Genomic DNA, 14,651 nt, shown 5'->3' with positions numbered 1-14,651 from the left:
TATATTTTTTCTTTCTATTACTCTTAATATAAAAGATTCCTTTTTTTTTCTTCATTTATAATTGTAGGCCAGTATAAATCAAAGTTTCGACGAACGAAAGGTATGTTAGAAAGGCAACGATATGAATGAAATTTTCGTATAATGATTAGAAAAATGATTTTGTAATAATCAATCTTCGTTCACGTCAATTTTCGATGACAAATTTTAATACACGTCGCATCATTTTTTTTTTAATTACACAAAGAAGTCCGGAAAGGAAATGGTTCAATTTTTACGAGAAAAATAATCATCTTCGTCGATTTTCTAACAGGAGAGATTATTTCGGAATTCGTTATTAGTTTTTTTTTTTGGAAATCATTCGTATTTTCCAAAAAATGTTGGCAGTGACGAATGGTAAGATCTCTTGGAGTATCGTTAAACTCGATCCGTGATAATTAGGGATGTGCCTCTGTCGGTGATTAACTCAACCCCGAATTGAGAAATACACGCCTACTACCTACCAAGGGGCGAGGTAACCTAATTCACCGAGATGTGAATAGTAATTTTTACGGATGGCACGAGTTATTGTTTCTACATAATGACAAATGTACATATACATATATATATAATATAGACATATATTTTAGAATTATCTAATTCTTCAAGAGCGTTAAGCGATACTGTAGGGATTATTATATAGGTATGTACATATATATGTATATATGTGTACAAGCGTATTTTGCGCATTTAACTCATGGCTCGGTATTATAAGAAAGAAAATGACGTTAGAAGGGAAACAATGGTATCTGTTACAGACGAGGACGAGGATCCAAGCCAAAGTCGACGGAAGAAAGCGGGAAACTAAACCGCGGGAACTAAACGACGTACTAAAATACAATCGCGCAAATCTGAATTTCTCGTTCTGAATTCAAAGACCGCGGAAAATAATTATAAGTCGATCTTCAAGATGGATAAGGGAGAACATAAGTTCTAACGTGCGTTTAACGTGCGAATGATGGACGTATTATATCGCACGATATGAAATTAATTTTTCATCATCAGATACATACATACATACATACATACATACATACATACATATATATATATATATATATATATATATATAATGTATAATGCGTACAGTTTATACACAATGTGTATTTAAAGAAGAAGAATTTTAATTAGCGAACAGAGAGAAAGGAAGAGAGAGAGAGAGAGAGAGGGAACAAAGAAGTATAATATATTCGAAGGCAAGGGATAATGGATGAAGAAAATGAAAAAAAAAAGAAGGCGGGAAAAAAGGTAAATAAGACATAGTAAGTCAAAAAATAAAGAAACGAAGAGGGGTGGAGGAAAGAAAGGAGAACGCCGGTGGGTTAGAGCCATACGTATACGGGCTTGACACGTACCTACCGGGTGTCCCGAATGTCGTGCGAGAACGCTACGCACACGCGCGTTCAACGCAGGGTTAAACCACCGCTCTCGGACGAGCCTCCCATCGTTTCAGTCGACTCTCTCCCCACTCCAGCCCCACTACACCACACCACTACCACTACACACACTACACACACTACCACTACACTACCACTACCACCATTCGTTCGCTCGAGCGCCGCCACCGCTCTTTAGACGGTGCCTATATTCTCTTCTTATCTCTCCTCGATGCGTTAAGTCCGTCTGCCTCTGGATACCCTCCTCTCCTTTTCTCTCTCTCTCTCTCTCTCTCTCTCTCTCTCTCTCTTTCTCTTTCGAACATACTCTCGCGCGCGCACAAGCGTGCGTGTCGCCGGTTAACTCCGCGCGTGTAAGTGGTGAGCCACTTCCTGATGGCGCAATGGCCCGCTTCCTCTCCGCCTCTCCTCTCCCCGCTACCCTCCTCACCTCTCCGCGCTGCCTGCCTCACCAAGCTCCGTGAGTCGACTATCCCCACCACTCCGTTCGAGCTCCCCACTACTCGACACTTCTCCTCTTTTCAGCCTTTCCCCCACCATTTAGTTTACCACTACCATGCGTCTCGACGCTACGAAATCCCAGTGACGTACACGAGCGTGGCCCGAATTCGCGAAGGGCCGCCGCGAAGTGCAAGGACGATTGGCTCTTTACTGTCTCTCTCTCTTTTTCTTTGTTTCTCTCTTTCTCTCGACCAATAGACCGTGCTACTGTTCTTTCCCTCCTTTCTCTCCCTTCCTCTGTCTCTGTCTCTATCTCTGTCTTTCTCTTTCTCTTTCTCTTTCTCTCTTTATATATATATATATATATATATATATATATATATATATATCTTTATCTCTACATCCTCTTTTTCGAACTAGATGTATCTCTTTCTTTCACTTTTTCCTTTCCTTTAATCCTCTTCTTATCGGCTTGTACAATAAAATTACACGAGATGCATCGTCGATTTAGGTTTAATGATAATCAAAAAAAAAGAATATGCGGAAAGTCATAGTCATTACGTAGGAGGGCCACGGGAAGGATGACGACGACGTCGAAGACGATGACGATGATAGTAAGGAAGTATGTATTTCACTCTTTAGAATGGCAGGAAACGGATGGATCCGACTCGACGATGGCGATGTACCAAATGTTACGTGTCTCTCTTTTTCTCTTTTAATCTTTCTCTCTCTTTCTCTCTCCTCTCTTTTTCTGTCGCCATGCATCGATGCACGACGCGTTAAACGTCTAATAAATAATACTACTAATGATAATAACGACAACAACAATAATAATAATAAACACATAACCTTCTTCTCTTTGCATTTCCGTATGCAATAAAACTCCTCGCGCTAGCTTGGTTAAACGAGAACTAGGGATTATCGAAATCATTGGAAATTCGTTCGATTAACTTACTCTCGATTATCTTCAACGCAGGTCATCGAGCCTTCGCGTAAACACACGCTCGTACTACGATCAAACGATACGATCTCTCGCGATGAAATTACGTAAGTCGTGTCGATTTATCGCAGCGATATCTCGAAGCATAATGCGATTCATTTATCGTGAGAGCGATAAGTATCAGGTCAGGTGAGTTTATGTCTGTTATCAAGACCATCCCATTCTATTTTTTTCTTTTTTTTTCTTTTTCTTTTTTCTTCTCTTTTTTTTCTTTTTCTCTTTTTTTCTCGGATGAATTTTCTTTTAACGGCCGAGCGATTAGCCTATTTGCTTTGCAATTAGACTTTTTTCTTTTGCTCCTTTTTCTTTTTTCTTTCTTTTTCATTTTTTTTTGCAGGAAGAACAAATAACGAAGACGACGCATCGTCGTTGGTGGTGGTAAATTGCTCGATTAACCGTGTAATTAAGTCGGCTTCTCTTGACGAACGAAAATACGGAAATTACATGGTTCCATCGTACGTACGTATATACATCATACATACACATATATATACGTCTAGTTGCATATATACAACTGACTGCTTTCTTTTCAATTTTTTCTTGCCTTTTTTCTTCGTGTTTCTTTTTTTCTTTTGCCTTTTCCTTTTCTTTTTTTTTCGTCCATTCCAAAAGGAGCCGTCTGTTAAAGCTCGAACGTCGTTGCAACGCGCTTACGCACGTTCTATCATTATGGCCGGTAATGGCCGGTAATCGCGCACACCAACAGAACCATTTTACGGTGCTATTTTGCGCGCAAGGGAAACGAGGGCCCGGTTCTCCTGTGTGAGGATTTAAAACGATCCATGGTAGGTGGAGGGAGAGATGGTCAAAAATATTTGACGTCATTGACGATACGTTATCCGAAAGTATCGACGTCCTATGCGAGTAGCATGCTTTTATACATGCACCTATACTGTGTGTATTCATATATGTATATGACCGAGCACCCTTCCCGTCCAACAAATTCCCTCTACGTTATCGCCGGAAATGAAATTCTTGGGTAAATCCTTCGAATCTTATCCTCGAACCTATCGCTTCCTTTCGCACGATAAAGAATAATGCGTTCTTTATGCATTCGCTCGAATTTCGTTTCGAATTTAAAAGAAGAAAGAAAAGAAGGAAAAGAGAAGAAAAAATATATACAAAAAAATCGATCGTCTTAGAAAATAATAAAGAAAAGGTGCGTAGGTAGAAAGGTCTCGTCAAAATCCGCAAACTTTTGCAAATTCTGAACGGAAGAAGAAGAAGAAAGGACAAAAGGAAAAGAAGAAAAAGAAGTAGAATAATTTCGTTCTTTCATCGATTGGAAAGAGTCACGTATTGCATCATAATTGTTTGTATACACGTTCCTCGTGCGGTCTGTTCCTTTTGCGTGCCTGTTCATTGATAATGTAAAACATTACAGGAATGGGTGTCTCTTATCGGTCTACAACGAAACTCTTTTATACGTTAAGGCACGCGACTTATCGGACGTTATCTGACGCATTATGAAAGGATCGAAGATAAGTGGCTCTTATATGTATACATACATCTTATACATATATACATAACTACTTACGTACATAAATGTATTATATACGTACGTACGTACGTACGTATGTATGTATGTATGGATGGATGGATGTACATAAATACGAACGGGGCTCGATAAAGTGCTAATTTATGTGTCTAATAGTGTATCGTGCAAATTAGTCCTTGAAAAATGTTTTAATGTTTTTATACGCAATGTCGTATAGTAACATATATATATATATATGTATGTATGTATGTATGTATGTATGTATGTGTGTGTGTACGAAAGAAAAAGGATAGTCAAGAATGTGATCTTTTTAAAAGGAAAAAGAAAAGACAAAGTAGATAAAACAATATAAAAGAAAAATTAAAAAGAAAAAAAAAGAAAGAACGGAGGGAACCAAATTAAAATCGCGCTGTTAGTGAACGCTGCAATTTCATTCTCGATCGAGAAAGTCTCGTAATCGCGATTTAAATAAACACGATGAATATCGTGTCGTGGAATGAGATGAAGAAAGAAAGTCGATGACGAGATACGTTTTGCGAGATAGAGAAAGAGAGAGAGAGAGCCAAGCGCGAAAAATGATCGCGATCTCTGCCGTATAAGTATCTCTAAGTACATATATACATACATACATACATACATACATACATACATACATACATACATACATACATATATATATATATTCACGTATAAATGTATCGGTGTACGTGATACGATCGTCTATACGTGTACGATGACGTAGAGAGAAATATCACGTACGAATGTGGAGCATTATCGGCGGTAACCAATCGAAGAGAAATCGTGTGCGTTTATGTGTTACTACGCGGCTCGCGACCGGCTCGATCAACCGAACGAACGCGTGAATGGAACTGGTGTGTTGTGTTGTGGTGGTGGTGATGTGGTGGTGGTGGTGGTAGTAGTAGTAGTGGTGATGGTGGTGGTGGTAGAGTGCTGAAGCTAGAAGGAAAAAATATGAATGAAGTCGTGGTAGTGACAGTCGCGTACGTACGGGCTTTACGTTCTTAACGCGCATGCGTCCTGACGTAACGCACGTAGCACGTGCATCGTTCCGTGCCATTCAGCGTGAACGCGTAATGCTATGCACGACACGACTACTTACAACGACTGACGACTACACAACGACGACGACACGACGACGACGACGATGATCGTCGAAGGTGAGATCGATGCAAAATTACCGACACGAGTACTTACGACGACGAGTGTCGATGATACATATGTATGTATGTATGTATATATATACATATCTATGTATGTACTTACGTATATGTTAAATATATGTACATATATATATATATATATATATATATATATAACGTACCACGTGCTCTTAGAAATTTCTCCTTGACCGATTCACTGGCTCGACGTAGACGAGCTCGACTGGAACGAGTTCGTAGTTTTTATTTGTTAAATACTACGACAAAATCGATTTAACGTCTAATTGTTCGAAAATCTCTCGAGGGGAAATTTGATTTTTATCACTTTATGATTTATTTTATTTTATTTTATTTTATTTATTTATTTTCCTTTTCTTTTTTCTTTTGAACATGCATCACTTTAATTCCTCTCGATCTTCTCTATAAATGAAATGCGATGTAAAACTGTCTTTTTCTATCTCATTATGAGAGAAACGAGAAACGCGTGGAAAGTAAGTTTCGCGTCACACTTTCTTAATCGCGTATGTCCGATCCTTACTTTGGAAAGATAAAGAAGAAAAAAAAAATAAATCAGCGAGTTATACGGTGCAATTCTAAAGATTAAAACGTACCTTAACGAAAAGGAAACGACGATGAATAATCGTACCACGACGACGTGATGGTAATCCTCGTGCAAAAGATAACTCGAGCGAGTGCAATTATCGAGATATAAAGGGAAATACGAGTAAGTGCGTTTCACGAAGTAACCAAATAAATAAATAAGTAAATAAGTAAGTAAGTAAGTACATAAGTAAACATACACGTTGTTATCTAATTATTTTCTAAGATCATCGAAAATACTTGGTCGAGTTAACGAGTAAAATACATGGAATCGAACGATCGTGTTAGCGTATTACGCGTCTGTTCCGATGATCGATGAAGAGCGAACGTTCCTCTCTTACGTATTCTACTTGCTATCGTAACACGTCTACATCCGTAAAGGATGACCGACGGTTTCTGGTAAATGTCCGTATAGTGAAGATGCATATCGAGTAAATTGAGACAGAAAGAGAGAGAGAAAAAGAGAGAGAGAGATAGAGAGAAAGAGAGACCGGTTGAACCAGCATTGGAAAAAAGAAAAGAGAAAAGAAAAAAAAAAAAGAGAGAAAAATCTTTCCTCTTCCTTCGTCATCCTCTTTCATGTTGTTCATCCCGCGTGGTCCTTGCGTCTTAATGAACGTGAATGATACAAGACCACAAATCATTTGTCACAGCTTTTCTCTACGTCGGACAGACTTTATCTCCGATGTCGACGAAGACGTAAAACTCTATTCCTATCTCCTATTTCTTTCTCTTTCTCTTTCTCTTTCTCTTTCCCTTTCTCTTTCTCTTTCTACCTTCCTATCTTTTTCTCTCTGTTCTACTAGACCAAGTCACCAACTCGTGTTAACTTTCTTAGATAGACACCACACCACATCGAATCACAGCAACGTGGACGACAAAGACGACTATGTCGAGGTTGGTTAAAGTTTAACGTTGCATTCGTAATACGTAGACGAAGTAAGATGCCAGAGAAAAATAATCTCGCTGTGTTATATTGTGTTTCTTTAATAATAGAATCAACGGAAGTAGGGAACTGGGATACGGGTCAAAGAGTCCGGAAGGAGCCAGGAATTCGATTCTTTAATATTACAAGCCGAGATTCAAGGGTATGTATCATATATTTTTTCTATGTTTATAATGTATACTTACGTAATATGTATTATATATTTGTATGCATGTATGTATGTAGATACATATATGTGTAATATACTCTCAGTCTCGTTACACAAAATAACAAATCCGTGCGAGCGAGAAAGTTATAGTGTCTATGGCATACTGATCTTTACCATCGTTCAGATTTATTCTATCTTATATAGGATCTAAAAAATAAGAATAAAAAAGTATTGTAGAATGGTTATTCTTCTCGTAGCTATTTGCGTGTGTATGCGAAACAGGAAACTCGCTAGTGCCTTTCTTCTATTATATAGACTACATTGTAATGATGTTAACGCTTACCAACTTTATGATGCTATTTATCTATTTTAATTTCAAATCGCGTGTCTATTATTATAGATACTTTCGTGGAACGTCTAAATTATCATTTTAGAAACTATAGAATTCTTTTAAATGATGCTTTATAAGAGTAGGAAGAAGAAAAAAAAATATATATATAGTATATATACGTATAATTAATAAAATATAAAAACATCGACGAACATTTTATTAATGAAAAAAAAGAAGAATCTTTTACGAATAAATAAATGAATAAATAAATAAATAAATAAATATATATATATATATACATAACAGAAATTTCATTGATTAAAAAAAAAAAAGAAAAGAAAGAACGAGAATCTAAAAAAGAATTTAAAATATGAATGGACATTTAATGCTGAAACAAAAAAAAAAAGAACCAGAGAAAGGAAAGAAAGAAAGAAAGAAAGAAAGAAAGAAAGAAAGAAAGAAAGAAACACGGATATATATGAAGAGTAACTTTTAAAAAGATTACCAACGAGAACGAAGTTTTCGAAAGACAAATTTAACCATGGAACCCTTTTTACGAGGATTTTCCTCGTATCCTAGGTTGAAAAACATCGGCGAAGGGTTCCGGATGTGGCCTGATCTCTATTCCCGGTTTTCTTCGATGGTTAAATTCTAAATATAAAATCGTCAGTGTCGGTGCTGTTTCGATGTACTCTCTAGCGCATGCACGCGCGCACAAGCAAGTAGGCAAGCAAGCAAGCCAGCAAGCTAGCAAACAAGCAAACAAGCAAACAAGCAAACAAGCAAGCAAACAAGCAAGCAAACAAGCAAACAAGTGAGCAAGCAAAAGCAAGCGAGCTTACAGCCGGCGTGAGCTCACGAACGATGCCTTCGCGGTTGGCTCCACCGGAAGTAGTTCCGTCGATTCGAGCCAATTTTTCCGCTTACCTGTTCGTGTGTGTGTGTGTATGTGTGTGTGTGTGTGTGTATTGTACGACTACTCCGCGGCTGAGAAACGCGGACTCGACGACGTCTCGGCCGCGCCGTCTGTTGTACACGCATAGAGAGCTCATTTGAACGCGCTCGCGCACACACGAAAGAGCGTAGGTGTCAACCTTCGCGCTCACATTCGACACTATATACATATACATACATATGTAGATACGTATATGCATATATGTAGAAGCATATAAACGCACGCGCGATCTTTCGAGAGTACTTTTAACGTAGAATAGAATGGATATTGTAATCACTGTTTCTTTCTTCCTTTCTTTCTTTTTCTTTTTTTTTTTTTTTTTTTTCTGGTATCGTCGTATTTTTAATGTTTCTTATAGTAGTTTTGTAATGCTTCTTTCTTCTTTTTTCCTGTTTTTTTCTGTTTCTGTCATCATATCATTACAACTATTATTACCGTCATAATAGATTTTTAATCGATCAATTTCACCCGACATATCGATCTCTAATTGTAAATAATGTTTGCACAATCCTACGTGATAATAATTGATATTGATTGATGATGCATATTAGAATATTTTATTAATACGTTTGAAAAATCAATTTTCAAGATATATTGCGAGGTATCTTGATGATATTGATCGTTTCTTGAAAAGAAATAATTACATCTACTAAAACTTATATATATATTCAAGAAAATATTATAATCTTTCGAGTTAACGAATTAACAATTGATTTTGTAAGAGAAAAAAAAGAAGAGAGAAAAAGAATGAAGAAAAAAAAAATAGAACGAAAGACCCCAGCGTAGATTAATGTTCTAATTTGGATTAGGATTTAGCGAACGTGTTATTTTATATAGGATGGGAGTCATTTACTCGCGTCATTTAAAAAAGAATCGCGTAGCAAGTTTAAAATATAGAGAGATCGCCGACTAATCGTGAGGAGCCACGCCTATAAAGGGGGAAATTAATATGTCGCCTTCTCGGGATTACTGCGTCGCGTCGTTCCTCGAACGATCTCCGCGTTCGCGATGGATTCGTGAGTCCTTCCGTTCTGCTAATAAGGTTCAAACGATGCCGCACCGTAACTGCTGTTGCTGTTGCATGCATTTTACGTGTGGGTCGTGATCGAATGTTGACGATTATTCGTGCGAGTAAACACCAAGTTACAATATATATCTAATTTTAACAAATATTTTAACGATGTTAAATAAAATATGAAAATGCGTTTCAATAAATAAAATACTCTTTCTTTCTCTTTCTTTCTTTATAGTATTATTCATATTTATATAATTTTTAATAAAACAATAGTAAAGTATAAAGTTTTTTTTTAGATATATTCTCGCTTTATTTAGATATAACATATTAAACATTTGTAATAAAAATATATGTGATATTATATGTATAATGTTATTTATTGAAATATAAATTACTAGAAATTTCGGCTTTACTAATTGGCCAATCGAATATTTGTAGTATGCCAATGTTACATAAATGTTATATAATAATAATCGTATAGATATGCCGATCAAAGATAAATCGAACAATTTAATCATTCTAATTTATTATCATTTATATATTCATTTATTTTATATATGGTTTGCATACTAATATTGTATAAATTTTGTATAAAAAATATCATATAGATATAAAAATTAATGTACAATTTATTTTATTAGTTGGAAAGTAATCGATTAAAAATATTTTTTATTCTTTCTTTCTTTTTTTTTTCTATTTTTTTTCCTCATCTTACATAATTTGTCAAGACGTTTGTACGATTAAGATCGCAGTAAATATAATCCTTACGTCATTTTTATCGATCGATTTATAGTCCCGTCAATTTTATATAGATAATTATTGTGAATTCACCGATAAAGTCTTCATATTACTCCAAGTAAAATGTTGAAATTCACTTAGTGATATATGAAGTACGTAATATTTGAAATTCTTATTCGCGATGATTTAACAAAGGATAAACTGTGCCTGTCTGCACAGTCACGTTCAAAATATTCTGACAATAATAGGACAACCCGAACGATCTTATAATATCTAGAATCCAAGAGTGACCGTATCGTTCAAGTATGAGAAAGGTAATGAATTCTTGCGATATGAGCAGGCTCCTATGGTGGAGAGAACAATGACGGTGCGGGATGTCGCAAAGATTCGCGTTCATCGTGTCTTCGTTCGCGAAGCGAATAAAATGCAATGCGAAACTTAAAAATGTCTTTCTTTCTTTGTACTCGGCGAAAGTCTAATCATAAGAATTGATTATTATATATCTTGTAAAGAAATACACGTTGCTGTATTATTCTAAAAATCCGCATTGAAATTTATTTGTCAAAATTTCATAATCTCATCGAGTAACCTACGTTAAGATTCTTTTTTCTTTTCTCTGAAAAAAATGAAATATTAATAATAATGATAATAATAATAGTAAAAAAAAATAATAATAATAATACTAATACTAATAATAATTTCATATATAGATATTATTAAAAATATTAAATTAATAAATTCGTCGTAAATGCGTCATGAATTTTTCTCCGCTCCTATAATAGCTACGAATTATTTCATATACATTTTAGATATTTACAAATCAGAACTATGTATTTCAAGGTGCGAAAGATAATAAATTTTCTTCGCGTTTTCTTTCGAGACGTCGACCGGTCTCTCGTCTACGAAGTAAAGAAAAATCGATGGGGGATAGTAGACGGCATGGGAAGTCGAGGTAGACTTCCCAAGCGGGGAATCATCGAGGGAGGAAGCCCATCCGTCCGGAGGGGCTTTCACAAAACCCTATTCACTGGATAAATGAATGAAGATGAAAAAGAAAAAAAAAGAGAGAAAGAGAGACAGATAGATATATGGACAGATAGAGATAGATAGATAGATACACCGATAGATAGATAAATAGAGAGAGAGAGAGAGAGAGAGAGAGAAAAAAGCCGAGCAAAACATACGACCCATAATTTAATTATAATTAACTTCCGTCGATATATTACATTATATAATTCAATCGTGCCCACGCAATAGCGCTCCTTTTCCGGCATAACTTGACTTGCCTGGTATTAACGCGTGGAGGAGTTAGAAAGAGAAAGAAAGAAAGAAAGAAAGATATATAGAATAGATGAAGTAGCTCAAGAAACACGTTATACACGTCAACGAGTTTTCGCTAATCTTTTCAATGAAATTATTAGTATGTACTTCAAGAATATAAAATAATCCTTTCAAGTATGTACAGTTAATACTTGCATATATAAAATTGCACATATAATTATAATAATAATCTACACTTACGCACACACACACACACATATATATGTACATAAAATTATAGTATCAATAAAAATATAAAAATATAAAATACAGTATTAATAAAAATTATATATAAGCGTAGAATATCTCTGTATAAGAAAAAAAGGAAAAACTATTAAATTAAATCAGATAAATACAACGAGAGATCTATAGATCCGTTGATTTCGAATCGCTTTCGAAAGAGATGATTTAAAAAACTCGAAAGTAAATACCATCTACGAAGCGTGTAATCACGATGAATATCGGAATCGGAGAAAGGACTGTACTGAGAAATTTTGGTACGGAGGATGATCCGCAAACCGTGACCGAGGTGAAGGAACACGGTGGATGATCGCGATTCGAGAGAGGAACGCGGCCGTTCGCACGAACATAAAACCGCAACTTGCTTTCCCGCTTTCGTCCTGTTTCTTCTCTTACAATGAGAAACGACAGACAAATGTTGAGTATTTTCTTCGTATCCTTTCTCTTTCTCTTTCTCTCTTTTTCTTTCTGTCTTTATCTCTCTTTCTTATTTTATTCTTCCCCTTTTCTTTCTACATCGTTCTTTTTATTATCGTTGTTATTAAAATGAGAGTGCATTATAATTTAGCTGATATAGTCGAGATAAATAAAAAAAAAAAAAAATAAAAAAAAAGAAAAAAGAAAAAAGAAAAAAAGAAAAAGAAAAAAATAAGAAACAATTTTGAATTAATTTGTTCACGAGGGAAATCGTGTAAACTCGGTCTTGCACGAGTCGACGAGTCCTTCTTCGACTCGTCATTAACATCGAATGCCTTCTTGGTTCCCGCGTACGGGAGAGAATGCAACAGGTGAGCTCACTTGATTTTACATTGAAAGCTTTCAAGAGGAAATAAAAAAAGAAAGAAAAAAGAAAAAGAAAGAGAGAGAGAGAGAAAGAGAGAGAACATTTTCTTCTTTCTTGATAATTACTCATCGTCAATTTTCACGTGTAATTCATGTTACGTTGTGTCGTTGAATAGATTAATTAGATGCTTCCTAAGACAGAGTAATCTTAAGATCAAACCTTTGGAACCCTCTGTATCTTCTTTCCTATATATATGTATATATACACGCCCATATATATGTATATATATATGTATATATTCATACGTAGGAGTAATTACACGATGACTTTTCCGACTCTTGGAAAACAATAGTCCGAGAAAGGGTCGTCCTACTTATGCCTGCGAATTCACGGATATGTTCAGTTTGAACAATTTGCCTCATAAAGTCAGTAGAGAACATGCAATTTATGTATATACATATACACATACATATTATATTCACCTTTGTCCTTTGCGGTATATGTATATATATATATATATATATATATATATATATATATCCAAGCAAATGGTAAATGTTACAAAAAAAAAGAAAAAAGAAAAAAGAAAAAGAAGGATTATCTTTCGAACTCTCACAGTTTCTCTTAGTTTTGTAATTTTCTACGGCGTACATTGTAATCCATAAATAGATATATCCTTAATCCTGGAAAAACTGTGAAAGTTTTTCTATGAAAACGATTTTCGATTTAACGATGAAACTCTTAACTCATTGAGAAAATCCGACAATTGCCATTGTTTTTTTGTTAAATTACCTGCAAACAGAAAAACCCGATATTATTATTATTATTATTATTATTATTATTATTATTATTATTATTATTTCTTTTTTTTTCTTGCAACAACTGACGTGAGAAAAATCTTTGTCGTCATCGATCAATGCGGAACGTAAATCAATCATCGAACGAAACGTGTATCAATCTTGTCATCGATTTCACTAGAATAGAATGCACTATTTACTCTTACATAGATGATGTATATATGTACTTAATTACGGACGAGTTATTGCTGTTATATATCTTTGTTACCAAGTATAGGAAGAAATAATCACGTGTCCTGTCTGGTCTAACTTTGAATAAGATGATGGCGGGAAAACAATACTAGAAGCCATGCATTCGTCATTGTTTGAACTAAATTAGAAAAGAAAAAAAATTCGTTTTGACGTTAGAGAAAAGGAAGAAGGAGGATCTTTATCGATATTCTCATACGCTTCCGTTCACATAGAATATTAGATTGTTTCGCGACCGGAAATACATATATATATATATACACATTAAGTACTTTGTATTGTTTACCTAATGGTCCTTATTGTCGACCATAACCTTTTTTAGTTTCGTTTCGTCCAACAGCGACTTCTTTAAAAATGTTCTAATCGAATATCTTATATTCTATTTCTGTGATAATGATACAAATACACACACACGCGCATATACATATGTATATGTATATATATATTCGAACGATGATCATATTATCTTATATCATGCTTTATCAGTTTTATGTGTATATAAAATTGATCCATTTTTTTTTTTAAATTTTTTCGTAATTTCAAAAAAGATAAACTTGTATATCGTTTCTTGTATAAATTATATAATACAAACGTCACTATCTTCAAAATTAACGAAAATTATATTACTCATTTCGATTGTTCTATTATATGTAACTTTGAAAATTACAAATCGTTTTGTAAGGATAGTATATATATGTATATGGCTCTGTATATAGTTTGAAGATATAATAAATGTCGCCATCTACTGGTGTAATATGTTAACACTATTGCAACACACCATAATTAACATCGATCGATATTGAAAATATTTAATTAATATTTATTAATGAAAAATGTAAGATTCGTTTTGTGAAATAATATAAATGATGAGTATATTTTCTTTCTATTGGAAATCTTTACTAATCATATTTTAGTGTAGAGATTCTCTAATTGTAATACTGCGTCATCTGTAAAAAAATGTTTATAATTTTATAAGAT

General features: G+C 34.7%; 1 protein-coding gene and 2 long non-coding RNA genes across 6 annotated transcripts in view; 1 reads left to right on the top strand and 2 right to left on the bottom strand.

Annotated features, from left to right (window-relative positions):
* Positions 1-2,231, bottom strand: part of LOC127071553 (GTPase-activating protein) — a 15,283-nt gene extending 13,052 nt beyond the window's left edge. For 2 of the 3 annotated variants that reach the window (XM_051010949.1, XM_051010948.1), the window contains exon 1: positions 1,392-2,231. The gene's annotated coding sequence lies outside the window, so the exon portion shown is untranslated. The remainder of the gene's footprint in view (positions 1-1,391) is intronic. The other variant, XM_051010951.1, reaches the window with a different exon arrangement.
* Positions 2,232-2,381: 150 nt separating this feature from the next.
* Positions 2,382-13,093, top strand: LOC127071584 (uncharacterized). Its single transcript, XR_007785139.1, has 4 exons — positions 2,382-5,550; positions 6,989-7,047; positions 7,147-7,238; positions 11,164-13,093. It is a non-coding gene; the product is annotated as an uncharacterized LOC127071584 (long non-coding RNA).
* Positions 7,200-8,990, bottom strand: LOC127071586 (uncharacterized). 2 transcript variants are annotated; one of them, XR_007785141.1, is made up of 3 exons: positions 8,503-8,990; positions 8,081-8,226; positions 7,200-7,451 (listed from the first exon to the last, which is right to left on the bottom strand). It is a non-coding gene; the product is annotated as an uncharacterized LOC127071586 (long non-coding RNA). The 2 variants fall into 2 exon arrangements; XR_007785142.1 differs by having other exon boundaries at positions 8,418-8,527.
* Positions 13,094-14,651: the final 1,558 nt, after the last annotated feature.

This window comes from Vespula vulgaris, chromosome 22 (assembly GCF_905475345.1).
Source record: "Vespula vulgaris chromosome 22, iyVesVulg1.1, whole genome shotgun sequence".
Lineage (NCBI taxonomy): Eukaryota > Metazoa > Arthropoda > Insecta > Hymenoptera > Vespidae > Vespula > Vespula vulgaris.
The sequence above is the reverse complement of the archived record's forward strand: the minus strand, read 5'-3'. Positions and strand labels throughout refer to the sequence as shown.